Source organism: Cupressus sempervirens, chromosome 10 (genome assembly GCF_028749045.1).
Source record: "Cupressus sempervirens isolate cs-2001-9-10 chromosome 10, ASM2874904v1, whole genome shotgun sequence".
Lineage (NCBI taxonomy): Eukaryota > Viridiplantae > Streptophyta > Pinopsida > Cupressales > Cupressaceae > Cupressus > Cupressus sempervirens.
Genome location: NC_143127.1, coordinates 866,740,326 through 866,759,765, shown reverse-complemented (window position 1 = coordinate 866,759,765; position 19,440 = coordinate 866,740,326).

Below are 19,440 nucleotides of genomic sequence, written 5' to 3'. Positions count from 1 at the left end.
CTAATTGTACTGATATGGGATGTGACACTACATTCACCAACTTATAATGAATGTATGAGGATACTAGTGCAAATCTCTCTATTGGTTTGTTATAGATTCTAAGGAATTCTCCTAGATCCATGTGCCTAAAGTAAGCATCTCAAATTTTTGCATGGTCATCATGGAATCTCAACTTTGAGGGTATGCCTTGGAACTTGAATATGATGGGTTTGGGTGCTACTCTAGATGTGGATGCCATTTTGATCACCTGCATGTCATGAAAAAAAAAGTTAGTCAATTGATAGTAAAGGTAATTGGGAAGGAAAACATTAAATTTGCATCTAATTAAGTGTTAAAAAAATGTCCCTTTTAGTTTATTTTAACTCTTATTGTTACTATATTTTTATTTCTTTTATATTTTATATTTTAAATATTTTGTTGGCCTTTTTAATTTTAAAATTTGGGTTTAAAAAAATTAATTTAAAAAAAAATGTGCGACATGGCTTGGTAGCACACGTGCGTGGTTGTGGAAGGTGCATGATGACCCAAGGGCTGCATGGTGTACCATAGGTGCTTTGTTAGTGGTGCCATGGGTACTAAGTGCCATGAGTACACAAGGTGTTTAAGCACTGCCGCAAGCTCAATGTTAATGCCACCATGAGTGCAGTGTTGATGGTGTCACCATGAGTACACAATGTTAATGGTGTTTTCATGAGCATAGTGTTGATGGCATTTTCATGAGCATGTAATGTTAATGGTACCACCATGGGCACAATGTTGATGGCACTGCTGCAAGCATGCAACGTTAATGGCACCACCATGGGCACAGTGTTGATGGTGCCACCATGAGCGTGCAATGTTAATGGTGCTACTATGGGCACAGTGTTGATGGCACCACCATGAATACACAATGTTAATGGTGTCACCATGGGTGCAGTGTTGATGCACTACCATGAGAATGCAATGTTAATGGTAGTGTCACAGGCGTAGTGTTGATGGCACTTCCCTAAGCACGCAATGTTAATGGCACCACTGTGGGTGCAATGTTGATAGCATCATGGGCACACAATGTTAATGTTGCCATGGGTGTAGAGCACCATGAGCATGTAGAGCATTTACCTTGTGCCCTCGATAAAACCCCTCAATGAAAATGAAAAAATATGCTAAGTGTTGAGGGGGGTGGGGGTTTTATAAGGGCCCACTCGCGACCTTGTGTGGGTGTGCAAAATGCATGCTGCATACCTCTTGTGTGTGCATGAATTTTTTTTCAATTATATATATATTTTTCAATTTTTTGTATTTTTCCCCAACTTTTTCAATTTTTTCTCTTTTCTAATTTTAATTTTTTTTTAATGTTTTTTTAAACTTTTTGACTCTTAACATTTTATTATTTTTTGTCGACTCTCAAACTCACAGTCCAAGAGCTTGAAAAAAGTAAGGGGTCCCCATTCCTAGTCAGGAATGGGGCATGTGTTGTAAAACCACAATAATACCCACAAGATGATCCACCAAACAAAAGAATCATGTTAACAATAATGACCTTGTTAGGAGTTTGTGAAATACATATAGTGTCTCTAGTCCTTGTTAGAGGACTAGGTCCTGTTAAAATCCTCAACCCTCTTAAGAGTTGGTAGATCAAATACAATGTATGCAAGAAGAGCCCACTACCCTAACATGCAATATAAAATTAAGTTCTTTCTGAGAATAGGTATACATACAATAATGTCTTATTGTTGTATCTCACACTTGCTCTGATCATTCATCAGATTTTGTATCACATGAAGCTCACATATCATTTAAGATTTCTTCACTATAGTTTGTATCACATACTTGTCACATATTATCTATGCAAGATATGATGTTTAATTATATCTCAGAAATTAATAAAACTCTACTTAGTCAGCTTTGATGTTTTCACACATTTGACCAAATATAAATAACTTGGGGTAAACATCTAGGATGTTGGCCCATCATGACTAAGTAATTATTTTGTTACCAAAATAATTCCTTAAGTCATACACTTCAATTAACATGGGTGCTTTGTTCTATTTTTATGATTACCTAAACTGGTAATTTAATAGTAACTTCCACCAACTATCTATACAGGTCTACATATTGACATATGTCATTGTGAACCTATCAACTATTGATCCTGAATTGTTCATGAGCTAACTCAAAGTCTGTCATCCATACATATTGTATCTATCTCTATAATGATGCAAATTGTCTAACACTTAGACACTTTTCTTACTCTGATGACATCACAAAATCTCAAAAACATATGTTTCCATAAATGAGAACACTCATACATCTACCTAGCCATATTTATAATAATCTCCTCCTTTAGCATTGCTAACAACATTTGGGAAAATTGGCTAAGTCTCAAAATGATGTCATACAGAACATAAGTAACTACTAAAAGAAATGCCTTTAAAACATAAGTTTTTTATTCATGTCTTGATGGATCTTTACATTCCTTATCACTCCTTTAACATGATTTCTTAAATACATATCTAAGCCACCCTTTACATATAAATATACAAATTTTACATACTTTCTCTTCCATATAAAAATATGTACATATACAATTTTCCTTACATACTTCTCCCCCTTTGACATAAATGGCAAAGGTATCAAAAATTTGTACCCACAAAATTGTGTTTCCTTTCACTGATCAACTTGCTATTCTGGATATGCAATCTATGAAACCGAGTCTTAATCTATCAAGATCCTTCTTCTGGTTTTCCTTGATTGTATCAAATATATTGATGAGTGTGCAAAGTGCATAGGATTCCACTTCAACTACACTCAAGTCAGTATACAAATTGTTTTCATAGGATGCCTTTATTGCAAGACACTCCTCCAATTCCCTCTACAAAATACTGATTTTGGGTGAAAAAACTTCTCTTAGAATAGAGAATCTATTGAATACCTTCTCCTTATCAATTTCAATGCCTATGATAGCACTATGAATTTTCTCTATGCTTATTCCAAATTCTTCAATGTTTGCCTCTGATTTTTGCAATCTGATAGTGAGTTTTTGAAACTCACTCATTTGGCCTGTTATCTGATTATCAAAATGTGATAGATAATTGTATGACATTGTGCATTTTCCATACAATTTCTTACCTTTATCTATACTTTCCTTAGCTCTTTATTGCACAAATTTAGTGCCTACAAGTCATTCCTGACATTGTTACATACTATGTCAAACAATGATGCATCATGCTTTGTTTGTGCTTGAACTGAAGTAATTTCAGACAAGGTTTTGCATCCTTTCGAACACTTCTGCTAATTTTTTTTTTGAAGTCTTTACAGACTTGTTCTTCTTAAGAAGTTTACTCAAAGATCTCATTAATCCTTTCTGATCATCATCATCATTAGGTAAAACTGGTCATAGTCTAACTACTGATGTTGGGGTAGCTATTGACGTTGTAATAAGTATAATTTATGGTGGAACATAGAGCGTGTCAGCTCATGCTGAAACTCCACCTTCTCAAATTCTATTTCCACATACTAGATTGGGAAAGAATAATATCTCTTGCATCACAATCTTCCATTTTTTCTTCAATTTAGAAGTTTCTTCTACTTCTTTTCTTTTTTCTTCTATTCTTTCTTTCTCCTTCTCTGTTTCTTTCCTTCTTTCTTCTTTTCTTCTTTTTTCCTCATTTTTTTCTTCTCTCTTTCTCTCTTCTTCTTCTTTTAGCTTCTCATCTTCTATTCTTTTCTCTTTTCTTCTCTTTTTCTTTCTCTTCCTCTAACATTTACTTCTCTACATTATTCTTTTCTTCTTCATCATCCTCTTCATCCAAGCTAGAGTAGGTAGTAATATTTCCAACAATGTTAGTCCCATATTTTGCAAAAGGATTCTCCTTAGCATCTATAGTTATGTTCTTACTATACACTTGCATGGATTTAGTACCAATAAATATATGAGGAGGTGAATAAGTTTTTTGTGCCTCTTCAACTTCTTCTTCACCATTAGTATGAGTACTAGTCTCCACATAAACAAGACTTTCTTTTTCCTGCTGCACACTCTCCATGGTGACCTGAGGCATGGAAGTCATATATTTTACTATAGCTTCTTTAGTTTCCTTCTTTATCTCTTCATAGTTTCCTCCCATAAGAATAATTTCTCTTCTCTTGTTCCTTATCAAAGATTCAATACCTTTCAAGATATTTTCTATGTAAACTTCACCAAATTTTTGAATCATATTCTCTACCAGTTTAGTATCTTCCTCTACTACTCTTCTCTTCCTATTTAGCAATCTATTGTACAAATATTCTGGAATCTTATTTTGGATGCTATCGAACCTTTTATTTCTAAAAATCATATTTCTTAATATAGAATTCTCTTGTTGTCTCATATTCACGTTACTATACAAACCATAATGCTTATTCAATTGAACAAAACTATCATCATTTATAATCAACATATTTAGATTTTCAACTTTAGGCTTTCTTACCAATTGGTGTCCTTCCTTCTCCAACTTCCTATTCAACTAATTTTGCTTTAGTTTCTTCATTAGATTCCTCAAAATCATGAATTTGTAGTGTATTTCTTCTCTTTTTGGGTCTACTGGTGGTTTGCTTGACCCTTTTCTTGGAGGATGGTGTTGGTTCTTATTTAACCTTCACCAATCTCTTTGATTTCCTTTGTACAATAGATACATCATCTTCATGTTTCCTCTTATGCTAATCACATTGTAATCTAACCATTTGAACTTGCATGACTATTTCATAAGGTGCAATAGGTATTTTTGAAGTAGTCCCTATTGCTATCACATCCATAGATGGTGTTGCAATGGCAATGTGTGTGGCTACCAATACCTTAGTTTTCCCATTGGCTTTCATCTATAATGCTACACCTTTGATCTCATTAAGTTATTCGCTTGTCATGCTAGATTCTTTAAGAATGGAATCAATCTTTTTCTTCAAATTCTTTTCGATCTCTTTACTATGAAGTTTAGAATGAGCTTCCCTCATTTTCTCCTCAAAGGTACCCCATCTTGGACATTTAGTGTCCCTTTCTGATTGTAAAATAATATGCATGTATTCTTTAATGAGTTCTTCACTCATTTAATATCCCATGGGTTTAATAAACTTCACCCTAGGTTCTACTACCTCCATACAAGTAGTGTTAGTCTCTACCATTAAACATATCTCATATTTATATTTCTCCACCATAGAGTGAGGGATTCTATATCTTTTCTTCATCTTAGATTGGAAGCTCTTCATCATTCTATCAATATCTTTATCTATGATGTTATCTAGTATGGTCCTGTAGCACTGTATAACCATCTTCATTGAACATTCATTACTATCCCAATTTGTCATACTAGGAAACTGCTTGGCTATATAGAAAAGTAAATGTGTTAATAGAGATTCAAATCTAAAGACTACATTCTTACACTTATTTAGCTTTTCAAAGTTGTTCAACAATTGCATTCTGACAATCTCACACATATTTACATTCTTCTTCTCAACTGCCATAACATAGGCTACATGAAAAATCCTGCTAGCATAGAGTTCACTCTAAAACTATGATTCAACTTATAACCTACAATATTACTTAGTACTTTGACACCATTTCCCTAGATTAGGTCAACTCTCATGTTCCTTCCAACAAACTTAGTTTTCAATTTTGTCTCAAGTGTCTTTCTCACATTCTTATCATTCACTGGATTACACCCTTCATTACTTAAACCTATAACCTTATGGATTAGGTCATTATCAACTATGATAGGCACTGTACCTACCCAAAGAATTTCTTCATGAACTTGACTTAGGATAATCTTGCTCTAGTCATGATTATCAAATTTTGTGAAAAAGATATACTTAATCAGGTTCAATTCATTTAGATATGAATACTTAGATTTTAGGGTTAGGTCTCCATTATACATTACTCCTAAATCCTTGTGTATATCTTCATTTCTAACACTATCAAATTTAAAATGAATGTCACTTCTAAGATCTACTCTGTGAAGTACATTTGGTAGGATTTAGAAAATGCTCCTTATGGATCATCAATGAGAGAAAAAATAGGTTCTTCTTGAATTTGTATCTAGGTCTCTCACTTATATCACAAATAGATTGGCTTTCCATACTACTAACTAGTGATACTAAAATATTTCAACATAAATTCATAAAATACCTTTAATATCATGTATTAGGGCTTTTTCAACTTCACACTTCAAATCCTTCACTTCACACTTGAATTCACTGTCAAATCGCTCATTAATTGCTCCAAACTCTTCACATGTTCAAATGGTACTAAGTATCTTACTCACAATCCTTAAATCATTAACTTCAAATTAAATGTGCATCTACTTCTTCTTTAAAAGCTATAATTGATTAACAATAAACTTGTTCTCTTTTGTATCGCTTACCATAGTGATACAATTGCTTGCGCACTCGACCAAAGTTTCCTCTCTATGTCATCTACCTTCTATTGACTACACAACTTCTAATTCATAATCTCTCATTAGTTTGAATTAATTGACACTATGCCTCTTCTAGAAATGCTTAATTTAGATAAGATGAGTTACAAATAATTTCTAACTTCAATTTTCCAGTAGGTGCATCAAAATACTACTCTTCCAAAACTATATAATAAATCTCTAGATTATTTTTTTTCACAAATGCTTCTTTAAATTCATCAACATGTTCTTTGATTGCTTTCTTTTGACTATTGTCACTTCCATTATTATTTCTTCCATCATTTTTCTTATGATTCCTTCTATAATTTCAGGATTCCTATTGAAGTTCTTTCTATCCATTCTGCAAAATCTTGTTGTGTGTCCAATGTTATTGCATACCTGACACAAAGTGCATTCCTTCTCTAATTGGTTCCATTCTAACTCTCAGGTGCTCTACATTCCCTTGCAATATGTCTAGGATTGTTACACTTGTAACATATAGTCCATTTCCTTTCACCATTAGATCTTTTACCATCATTGGATCTATTCTAGGATCTTCCTCTTTCATTATCTATAGGTTTAGTATTCCTAAACATTCTACTATTCTTACTATTACTATCAAATTTAGGTTTCTTAAAATCTATTGCTTTATGTCCATAACCATGACAATGATAACAATAGAAATATTGTAATATGTTTAAAGGACTTAACTATGCAATCCATTTTCATATGACCAAATTCATTGCATATGAAACATCTACCTTTGAATTCATGTCTAACTTCCTTAGAGGATTCAACTTGCTCTATTTTCTTTGGTTCATCATATTACTCAGACAAATCAATTAGTTTAACTTCTTTAGATCATATTCTTGATTCAATCTTACTTTGATCAATTTATTTAGGCTTAGGTGTTTCAACAATTGGACCTTATTCTTTTCTAACTTTAGTTTTCTTGGCTAAATTCTCAATAAGATATCCAAGACCTATCTTATCATAAGAAGGTCTTTGATAAAATATTTTCTAATCAATTTTGTCACTACTAGAATAAAGCTTGTCTAACTACTATTTATCTTGTGTCGACTCTCCTTTCACAATAGTATTGTACTTTTCTAACTCAACATGTTCTAACTTAATATAGTGTAATTCAAATGTCACTTGAGTGAATTGGGATCTAAGGTTTGCATTCTCAGTTTTTAGATTTGGTTCATTCTTATTGTCATCTTTCTTAAGACTCAAATTAAGTTCAACAATTTTAAACTCATGTTTCAAGATCTCATTTTATTTCTTGAGGACTCATACTTCATCATTGTCACTAATCTGCACATTTGATTCCTTACTAGATTTCAGATCATCAATCTTGTCTTTCAGGTTGCCAATGCAAACTTTTACATCTTCAAACCTATTTTCAAGTTATCTCTTTTTTCTATAAGAAGGTCAATTTTCTCAAGAGCTTCTTCAATATTTCTCTTTAACCATTCCATATCCATAGGGATATTACTCAAGATGTTAAGCCTCTTCTGAGTAACTTGCTTTGATACTAATGGTTAGAAATATATAATACTAAGAGGGGAGTGGGGGTGAATCAATATTATACAAACTTTTTCCCACAACTAAATATTATTAATTACTTTACAATTTGCATAAGAATGTAAACCAAAAATGCTAAATAGTAAATATAACCATAAAAAAAGAGAACTCATAACACCATAATTTGTTAACTAGGGAAATCTTGGCCAAGGGAAAACCTCGGTGGGGATGATACCCACAAGATGATCCACTAAATAAAAGAATCTTGTTAAGGATATTGAACCTATTAGGATTTTGCGAAATACATATAGTGTCTCAACTTCTTTTTAGAGGAGTAGACCCTATTAAAAGCCTCAACCTTGCTAGGAGTTTCTTAACCTTGTTAGGAGTTGGTGGATAAAATATAATGTATGCAAGAAGAGCCCACTACCCTAACATGTAATATATAATTAAGTTCTTCACAAGAATATGTATACATACAATACTATCATACTATTGTATAAATATAATGTATGCAAGAAGAGCCCACTACCCTAACATGTAATATATAATTAAGTTCTTCACAAGAATATGTATACATACAATACTATCTTACTATTGTATCTCATACTTGCTCTGATCATACATCATATTTCATATCACATAAGGCTCACATATCATTTAATCTTTCTTCACTATATTTCACATCACATACTCACCACACATTATCTGCACAAGATATGAACTTCAATCATATCTCACAAATTAATTAAACTCTACTTAGTCAGCCTTGATGCTTTTACACATTTGACTAAATATAAAATAGCTTGGGGTAAAAATCTAGGATGTCAGCCCATCATGATTAAGTAATTATTTTGTTACCAAAATAATTCCTTAAGCCATACACTTCAATTAACTATCATGCTCTGTTATGTTTTGCTGATTACCTGAACTCGTAATTTAACTATAACTTGCACCATACTTTCTATACAAGTCTTCACACTAACATATGTTATCATGACCCTATCAAATATTTATCCTCAATTGTGCATGAGCTAACTCAAAGTTTTTCATCCGTATATACTGTATCTATCTCTATACTAATGCAAACTATCTAACACTTAGAAAATTTTCTAACTTTGATAACATGAAATACGAAAAACATATGTTGCCATAAATGACAACACTCATACATCTACAATTTCATCCTCAAGAATAGGAAAAGGAGAAGAAAGATGGTGAGGGTGGAGAGGTGGTAATTAAAGACATACACATGACCTAGAATTTTTTTAATGTTAGAACATCCAAAATGGGTATTGTCAAAGAGGCTATGAACCTCCAAATTCTTGAAGAAAAAAAGGGTCAGCTCTAAATGGAGTAACTCATTGATCTGGCTATGGAAGCCATTATAGATAATGCAAGGGAAATAAATGTGAATTTTCTTAATAATGCTAGAAACAATATGATTGACAATTTTAGGTCAATAAAATGGCTCTACCATGAATTGGAGGAGTTCAGAGAAAGGATGGGTCAGCTAGAGAAAAAAAGGAAGAATTCAGATTATGGTCATTTGAATGAACAGGGGGATCACCTTAGCTTGGCTTAAAAGAGAATTTAGAATTTGAAAAATTACAATCATAATCTGGCAAACCAGATGATTTCCATTTTGACTTCTATAAATGATAATATCTCTTCGCTTGCTAGAATGTTGAAAGCCAAAGGCTTACTAGATGAAAATGAGGAAAAGGATAGAGCTAGAGATAGAATGGAAGAGGACATGACAATGGATATTACATTTAGTAGCTTGGATCAGATTGGTTAGAAGAAGTAGGAGTAGATGGCTGAGGAGATACACAAAGCCTATGAAGTGGCATAAATGATGTAGGGGCTTGAGAGAAAGATAGAGGAATAACTTAGGTTTTTCTTTTCCTATCTTTAGGACTGTTAGTCTACTGTAGATTTTTGCTAGTTGGCTTTTTGTTTGTCTATTGTCCTAGTCTTTTGGTTGGCTATTGTTATATGGCTGGGCTTTTGTTGCTTATTTTCAACCATTTGAATTGTATTAACTTTTGGGTTTCAGGATCCCTATAAAACTTGTTTATCTTATCAAAAACACTCATACATCTATCTAGTCATATTATCAACACAAGTAAGTGCACACCCCTAGAATTAGAAATTGGATATCTAGAGGGATTGTACAAAAGAGTGAATGCCAAGTGGAAATGGGCATTTTCTACTAAAAAATAAAATAAGAGAGACAACATTGGAAAAAGCTATGCCAGATTTAGGGAAGACTCATATGTCTATAGCCCTTAAATATTTTTTAAATAACTTTATGCCGAGGGATAGGCCATATAAAGTTTTGAAAAATAAATCCCATAAAGTTGAGCAAGATAGCATTCAGACATGGTAAGAAGAATTTGGATTTCTTACTCCATTTAAAGAGGTAAGGGAAGGCCAAGATGCAATTGAATATGATGATGAATATAACCAAGAAGTGACCAAGCTGATAGAAGAGATTCAATAACTTGTCAATAGGTGTGAATAGAAAGATATTGTCACAACTAAAGATGACATTGACATCCCTCCACCTAATCCTAATATATTTATTAATGAGGAAATTCAAGGCTTAATAAATGATTCAAGCAAACCCTGTACTAACTAATTTTGCTATAGATAGTTGAATATCCAAAGATTGAAGTCAAGAAGATTGATGATGTCATTGTCACATTAGTTACAGAGGCTATAAGTGCTAAACAACTTGGCAAGGCATAAATTGTATATACACTAGCTAAATTGGATGCCAATTTTACAAAAGGAGGCAAATTTTTATAAAGAATCATGCACAAAAATGGTAGAAGATGAAGTGAAATAGAAAGAAAAATAGGCTACTCAAGCTCTTATTCAATTTCCAAGTGCAATGGATATAGAACCTATATTTGTGACACCTATACAATAGGTGATTTCTATACTAGTGCAATAGCAAAAGATAAGATCAAGTGAAAAGGGAAAATAATTGTAACTATCACTACCAAGTGATACACCCTCACAATCTTAGGTTGTGACTCATATAGGAGAGGAAGATGATGAGTTAGTGGGCCTTTATGAGGTAATTACATTAACTAAGTATGATTTGAATTATCTTACATTAGAGCTGATGCAAGAATTAAAAATCTTGTTGAGTCATAAGGAAAAACAAGAACATATAAGAAGAAAGAAGAAGAGAAGACATTAACTAAATACTATCAAAGATATTTTATAGATTCATATGGAATTATACATGTAAACAATCAACATACAATTTTAGACTAGCTAGTGTATGTAGTTGACAGAATCCAGAAATATGACATTGAGACAAATAAAGTTATTACAATGGTCTAAGAGAAGTGTTGGTTCTTGAATTAATAACTTTTGAATAAACTAGTGATAGGAACACAATACATCTAGGTGAAGCTAATTCCCATCTAAAACATAACTATTCAGACACTGGGACCAACTATAAGGCTATCCTCCTCCTTCTTCTCAGGCTCTACAAGACCTAGGTGGGTGAATCTCATATTCATTTATATGGTAATAGTATCAAAGCATTCAATTGAATATTATAAAATAGATAAAAACCCCTAAATCTTGTATGCTTATGGGAAAAAACATAGATATGAAATAGCTAGTAATATGAGCTATGAACTAGATAAGCTAAGTGAGGGTAACTCTTTTCATCTCTTCAACAAAAAGGGAAAAGTATTTTGATTAAAGATTGATTTCAGCATAACCAAGACATGAACAAAAAAAAAAAAGATCTTGTACCTAATCAATGCCTTATCTATTGGAAAATTCGACAAATCACTAACACACATCCTTGGAAATCATTAAGACATTTCATGTATCATGATTTCCAGATCTATCCATTCACCTTGTGAATTAGACATTTGCATCAATTATTGACCTCATACTTGACCTATCCCTTAATGAAATCTACAACCCCATTATGGTAAATCAAGCATTTACATGACTCCTTGAATCATAAGAAAAACATACCAATATGTACAACCTAAAATAGGTTGCAACTGAGATTTGTGATCTTTGTTCACAAATTAAAAAAGATTACAAACATCACACCAGACTAAAGATAAACTTGTTCTTGCACTTTTATTTATTTCCTGGAAACAAATACATAAAGGCTGTATGAAATTTACTCAGAAGACAACTGAATAAGCTAAGACTATCATTTTATTCTCATTAACTATTTTTCATTACAAGAGAAATATTGAGCTTGAATGGTGGAATCACAACTAGAACTCTACTCAATAGTTTGGAAATAACCAACCATCAACAACCCTAGAGAAAGAGAAGAGAGGAGATTAAGAAGATAGGAAGAATTCCTAGATCAAATTGGATTTTGTCATTTGTCTAGTTGGAAAACCTCTACTTATTGATGCAAAACCTCTCTACCCTCTTTCTATAACTAAAAATCAAATCTTATCCTTGCTACTAAAGAATGCTTTGAAAATACCTTTAGCATGATGGAACATGCAACTATGAAAGATGCCAGATCTGATATTAAGACTAAGGCCAAAACACCTACCAAATGACTTTTAGAGACAAAATGAGGCTCTTAGAAATATTTTCCCCCACATTTGGAGCCAACAAACTCCCATGTCTACCTTCTAACTAAATTTGATTCTTCATCATGAAAATTGCTCATTTGACTGAGAATATCTCAAAAATCACAAAACTTTTTGTAGCTCTTACCACTGAATACCTATGCATTTTCTAATTGCATATTTGGAAAGCTCATCTTCTCTTGATTTCAATGGTATATTTCACTATGCATTTTGGATACAAAATGCCCCTCTGGCATGCATTTGAAAGTCTAGGTCCCCAACTCATTAACATAGAATTTAAATGAAAAATTAAAAATATATATAGTCAAAACTATAGAATATTTCAATTTTTACTTAAATTTTTTAGCTTCTTAAATCTAAGATTGCATGTTCAATTTGAAGAAAAATCACCAAAAAATGATTTTTTTATGATTTCACATTTTTGCCCCTTCTTTGAATTTGTGTCAAACCTCTAGTTGACTACCACACCAGTGCCATGTGTCAATCTATAATTGGCTTTCTTTTCTCTGACATTACTACCTCACTTCCTATTATGTTCCTTTCCATGTCACTACCACGTGGCGATGCCTAATTTGTCGAAGCTATCACTACTTCCACTTGATCCTTTGCTATGTGTCACCTTCTAACAAATTAGTATCCTTAACCCTTGACCATGGCTTAACCTTGGTGACCCTATGATCAATTCATTTCATGTTGTCACACTTGATATACTTAACCTAGGTTAAAGCTCATAACCTTGTTATTAGCCATTTTCTTGTTGTTAGGACCATTAGGCCAAAATTGCCACCTAGGCCACCAACCATGCGAAATCACTAACAAAAGCACCAGTTGCATGGTTAGAACTACTAGCGGTTTACCTCTTTCCTAGCCCCTGATTGCACACCACCTTGGGATGCATGTCATGTGTCAAGATGTGATTCATCTAGTTAGGTTCAACTTGTTAACTTATGGTTTTTTCTAGTCTACCATGTCAACATCTCAATTGGTGCATTTTAGTCAAAATTTCCTAACTTTCCCTCCAACTGGTCGTGGGCCTCACATGTGCACATGACCTTGCATCTTAAAAGGCCACAACCTTTAAGACAAGCAAGTAATAGACTATCCACTTATTTAAAAGGTAATAAATCTCCATAGCCCATGAATGTGGGACTAAAATCCTCACACTTCATTTCAAAATCAATGACATTGAAACTTTAAATTCAATTTAAATATTTTCTTCTACATAGTACATACAGTTCATTTCAAAAATGTAGCATGCTATGGGCTAGATGGATCTGGTGGCATCTTCACTAAACACATGCAATAGATGTATTCATCACAAGAGTTTAAAACCCCTAATCAATGATCCTCTGCCTCCATAAAATGTTTGTGCCATTTTCATACTTCAATATGTGTGGCTAGGGAGAATGCATTGGCAATGCCGGAGATGACAATATTGTAGCTTTCTTCCATCTTCTCCATCTTCTACATAGTCTCCATTTGGTCAATGACTTCTTTTAGTTGGAAATGAATTGCCCCATCTCAAATTCTAACTCTGATTTCTCTAAATATAGAGTGGGAAAAATGTTTGGGGGACATAAAAGGAATTTGATAATGATAAAATGAACAGGGTTATCATTTATAGGGAAAGCTATATTGGAGTGGTCATTCATTGACCGAGTTTCAAAATCAACAAAGCTGGGAACAATTAGCAATTGAAAATCTGCATTGATTAATTGGTAAATTGACTTGGAAACATTCACTAAATCTGTTCATGATGACCACCAATTCAATCATTTGGAATGACCTTTCAAAATCATTCAATCAACAATCACTACCAACTCAAAGCTACCAATCGAGCCCTTTGCAGAACATAAATTCATGCATCACTAAGAATTATTTTTGCAGTATTAGGCTATCCCTACATTCTCCACCGAGTTCTAAAAGCATACAGAGGGACTTCTTTTGGAGCTTAGGCTACTAATTCCTCTTCCTAGTTGCAAAAAACCAATTAAGAGGAATTCTTCTAAAGTCATAAAAGGACACAATGTGAAATGGGAGGGGCAACTAATAACATGGAGAATCATGGGAACATCTACTTATTTCCCTAAATTTTGTAGTACTGCCCACATTTCTCCTTCATTTTATTTTTTGGAGGTTCTACCTTTCATATGATGAGAATACCATAGTTTTGAAAGATAATTTTTTCTACTAACACATTGTTTTCAAAACATCTAGCAACATGCTTTGTAAAAATTGCAAAGGCTTCCAAAGGGAAATGTGGGCAAAGAACCACCTCCTTGAATTAGCTCCTATAATTACACCATGCACCAATTTTATGACTCAATCTCAAATTTCAAGAGCACATGGGATAAATTAAGTGAAAATTTTGGCCAATGAACATATGAATCCACTCTTTCAAATCTACCCTATTTAGCAACTTTTCCTGCAACATATTTCTCACTTCACTCAACACTGATGCAAATTTTTTTTTAAAATGGTGGTGTGAGTCATCCAAATTCATTTCAAATCTAAGTTGATCTTTTCATACTATTTTCTCCCATCATTTCTAAATGTAAATATGTCTATATAGGATTGCTTGACTTGTACTTGTCATTGCCTTAGACATAAGTCACTACTAGAAACACATCTCCAGACCATCATCTCTAAATCTTTTACAATTAGAAAAATCATTAAAAAAAATTTCTGTCTTCATTATAATATTTTATACCAATTCATATATTGTCAACCTTGGGATTTAAAGAAATTTCTACCTCAACATCTTGTCAATCTGATAAAATCAGTCAAGCCCCAATGTGGGTCTAGCTAAAACAAAATCAAACTAAAATGCCTAACCCTTAAAAATTATGAATTGATCACCCAACATTGATTGAGATTAAACTCGACCACTAAATAAAACTTTAAAACTCATTTCACCTCTTTCTACAAAATATGACTTTCTGCTCAAAAGTCTCTGAGACTAGCTTTAAAAAACTCGCCAAAACACCTAATTGAGTCCTAAAATCAGACATTGTGATTCTTTCTTCCACACTCTTGCACCATGTTAGATTTTGTCTCAAAATGGGTCCAACTAAATTTTTTTCTAACTAAAACACCCGATCCTTTGAATTACTAGGAAGTCTTTGAGACTGGCTTTAAAAAAATGGACAAAATGCCTAAGTAAGTCCTGAAATTAGACATATTGATTCTTTGTTCCACATTCTTACACCCTACTAGATTTTGTCTCATGATGAAATTTGGGTCAAAATATATTGACTATCAAAGATGCCTTCTTAAAACTACCTACCAACAAACATTTTAGAAAACCATAAAGTGTGTTTGATTTTGGCTCCAAAAATAGGTCAAACTAACACTTGAGGGCACAAAAATTGGGGAACTAGTTTATTGTCACAAGAAGAATATAAATTTGTGATTTGGGCTCATGATGAGTGATAGGGAACATTTGGAAAGTGGTCAAAGTGAGGTACTCAAAATTACAAAACTAGGAACATTGGTAGGACATTGATTTTTGCAAACAGAATGGACTTGGGAAAGTGTGTAGATGGATTCATCAAGACTTGCAAACTAGAAAAATTAAAGTATTTTCAGCATAAAACATAGTGGTACAATCCATTTAGTTCATATAATCACAAATTCAGAGTTACGACATCTCGAACATGGGTACTGATGAATCCATATTTTAAGACACTAGTAAAACTTTACAAATTGCATTTGGAATCACATTTGAAGACTAGTCAAATGGATTTGTCATAAGCTCAAAATTGGGACATAAGAAGTCTCTAACTCCTAGACTATAATGTAAAAGGAATTTTCTCATTTTAGTCAACTAGGTCAAAATTATAACTAGTCATACAAGACTTCCTAGATTTTTGAGAAATATGCATCAGCATGATGACAATAAACAACCAACTCTAAGGGATTCAAAGCCTAGTCAAAATATATTCAAATGACTTGAAAATTGAAAAATAGGTTCTTTGATATGTATACTAAACACTCCCAAAGTAGTGAGTCATGAAACATAACTAGGCAAAAGATATTTAAATGCAAACTAGGCTTCCTATCGTTGTTTGACACTTAAAGCAAAAATGCAGATCTAAACATTGCTCAAAATGAAACTTCACAGAATGACATGGAGTGATAATTTATCATCATGGGATACATAGATATGTTGAATGCAAGGTGTTAGAAACATAAAAAACCTCATAGGCTTCAAAAGGACACTTAGGTACACATGCATTAAACATGCTTATAAGGCTCAAATTGACTCAAAAGTTTAAAATGGTACTCAAATTGAGGATTCAATTTTGAGCCCCAACAAGAAGAATGAAGCATAAAGTATTATAGAAAGTCTCACAAGAACTTGTACATACAAAAGTTGAGCTTTCTATGTATATTACACAAATGGAAACAATTTTGAAAACCATCAATTCTTTATATTTGAAATTGTGTGATATAGATTTCTTTACAATAGATACTACATGCTCATTAGAGCTAATATAGGAAGACATTAGAGATAATTTTATCACATTGGGTAAGAATGCAAGTTCAATCTCATCCTCTTAAAGTGAATTGACATTCAGTCAAAAGAGGTTAGCCCAGCTCACAGCTAGAGATACAAAGATAAGGCATAAGTTGACATTGATTCCGCTCCAACTATTACCACATATAGAGATAATTTAGAAGGTTATCTCTATTGCTAGAGATATTTTGAATAAAGAGACAATTTTTTCACACATTGCAAGATTCATTGATCTAGCCATTAAGCTAGAAATTCAATTTTAGATTTTGGAATAGGTATAGGAAAGATGGAATAAAGGGGCTCTTATACCAATTATTAGAAATAGATAATGTCAAGGTGGGGGGGTGGGGTGTTGAATCAATATTTTACAAAAAATTTCCCGCAACTGAATATTGTTAATTACTTTATAGCTTACATATGAAAGTAAGCCAACAATATTGAACAATAAATATAACCATGCACATAGAGAACTCATAACACCATTATTTGTTAACTAGGGAAACCCCAACCAAGGAAAAACCTTGGTGGGGATGATACCCACTAGATGATTCACTAAACAATAGGATCATGTTAAGGATATTGACCCTATTAGGAGTCTATGAAGTACATATAGTGTCTCAAGTCCTTGTTAGAGGACTAGGCCTTGTTAGAATCCTCAACCCTATTAGGAGTTGCTACAGCCCTATTAGGATTTGGTAGAACAATTACAATGTATGCAAGAAGAGCCCACTACCCTAACATGCAATTATACAATTCAATTCCTTCATAAGATAGGTATACATAAAATACTTTCTTTGTTGTTGTAACTTGCACATTCTCTAATCTTACGTCAGATTTTGCATCACATAAGGCTCATAGATAGTTCTCACAATAGTTATCTACTTTTGCAACCAAAGATGTCATCTCACTAGGATTCAACTAAAACACAATACCTTTGGACCTTCTTCCTATTCCAATCAACTTACCATCTTTATCTTTAATAATGCACGTATTTTTTCTGAATTGTAGCTAATAAACTTTATCCACTAGTTGTCCAACACTTAACAAGTTAAGCTTCAAACCATGAAAAAAATAAACATCATCAACGTTATTCTTTCCATCAAGAGTAATATATCATATGCTTGTAATGTGAAAGGTTGAATTGTTACCAACTCTAACAATACCTCCCTCATGATTTTCTAAATTTATTAAACTTGTTCATACCACCAATCATGTGATACAAACATCCACTATCTATTATCCAATTAGATTTATTTTGAACTTGGGAAACTAGAGATTTTTCTTCTCTAATTTTCTTTTCAATATCATCTTCTTTAATGGCTACAAATCCTATCTCATCATTAGTTTCACTCTGAACTTTCTCATCAGATACATCTTCATTTGCATACAAACAATTTCTAGGTCTTCTAGGCTTAAACTTTCCCTTATACCTTTTCTCTCTTTTAGGATATTTAGATGCATAATCACAAAATTCATTAGAAGTTCAACATTTAAAGATATTCTTACCATCTAGTTATCTTCTTACAAGAAAGGCTATACCTTCTTTAATCATCCTATCTTCACCAGATCTAGTTCTACTACAACTAGTGAAATCTCCATGAGTGCTTGCACTTCTTGATAGATATGGCATGAAAACTTAAGCCATTGGAACTTTTCTCCACTCTTGTCAATTCTCCAGACTATCTCAAACTAGCTTTTTCTACTTCAAATCTTCCAAGAAAATTTTCCCTAGAAAACTTCTTAGTACAAGGTATCAGTAGTTCAATCATTTGTACTAGCTTAAATGGTAGTGTCAAAGTTTTCAGGATCTTCCACAAAAACTCATCATCTTCCTTGATTCTACCATATGATTTGATTCCTGCAACAATCTTAGATATCCTACCAACATAGGTTCTTACAAATTCATCTTCCATCATTTTAGCATCTTGAAACAAACATATCCAATTTACAATTTTATCCTTTTTGTATGTGTATCTCCTTCAAAAGTAGATTCCAATGCTTTCCAAATTAGAAGGGATGTTGCCAAAGATTTTAATTGATTGTATTCTCTTAGGAAGAGATTTTAGTAAGGCTTCTCTACCTCTCATATTGCACATGAATATCTCTCTCTCAGTTCACTCCATTTTTCAATATTTTCTTCTTCCACAATTTTTTTTGTCATATTTTGTGAAAATATTGTACCTTGGACCCATACATAGTAGATGAGTCTTCATCTTCTCTTTCTAGTTGTCATAGTTAACTCCATAAAGCATAGGACTACCCTTTCTGAAATGACTCACCATTGATCTCCCAAATCTATTAGTCTTACTCTTCAAGGACTTGGAGCACTCTTACCAATTGTTTGAATATATAGTCCACCAATATAACTGGGTGGGGGGGTTGAATCAGTTATCCA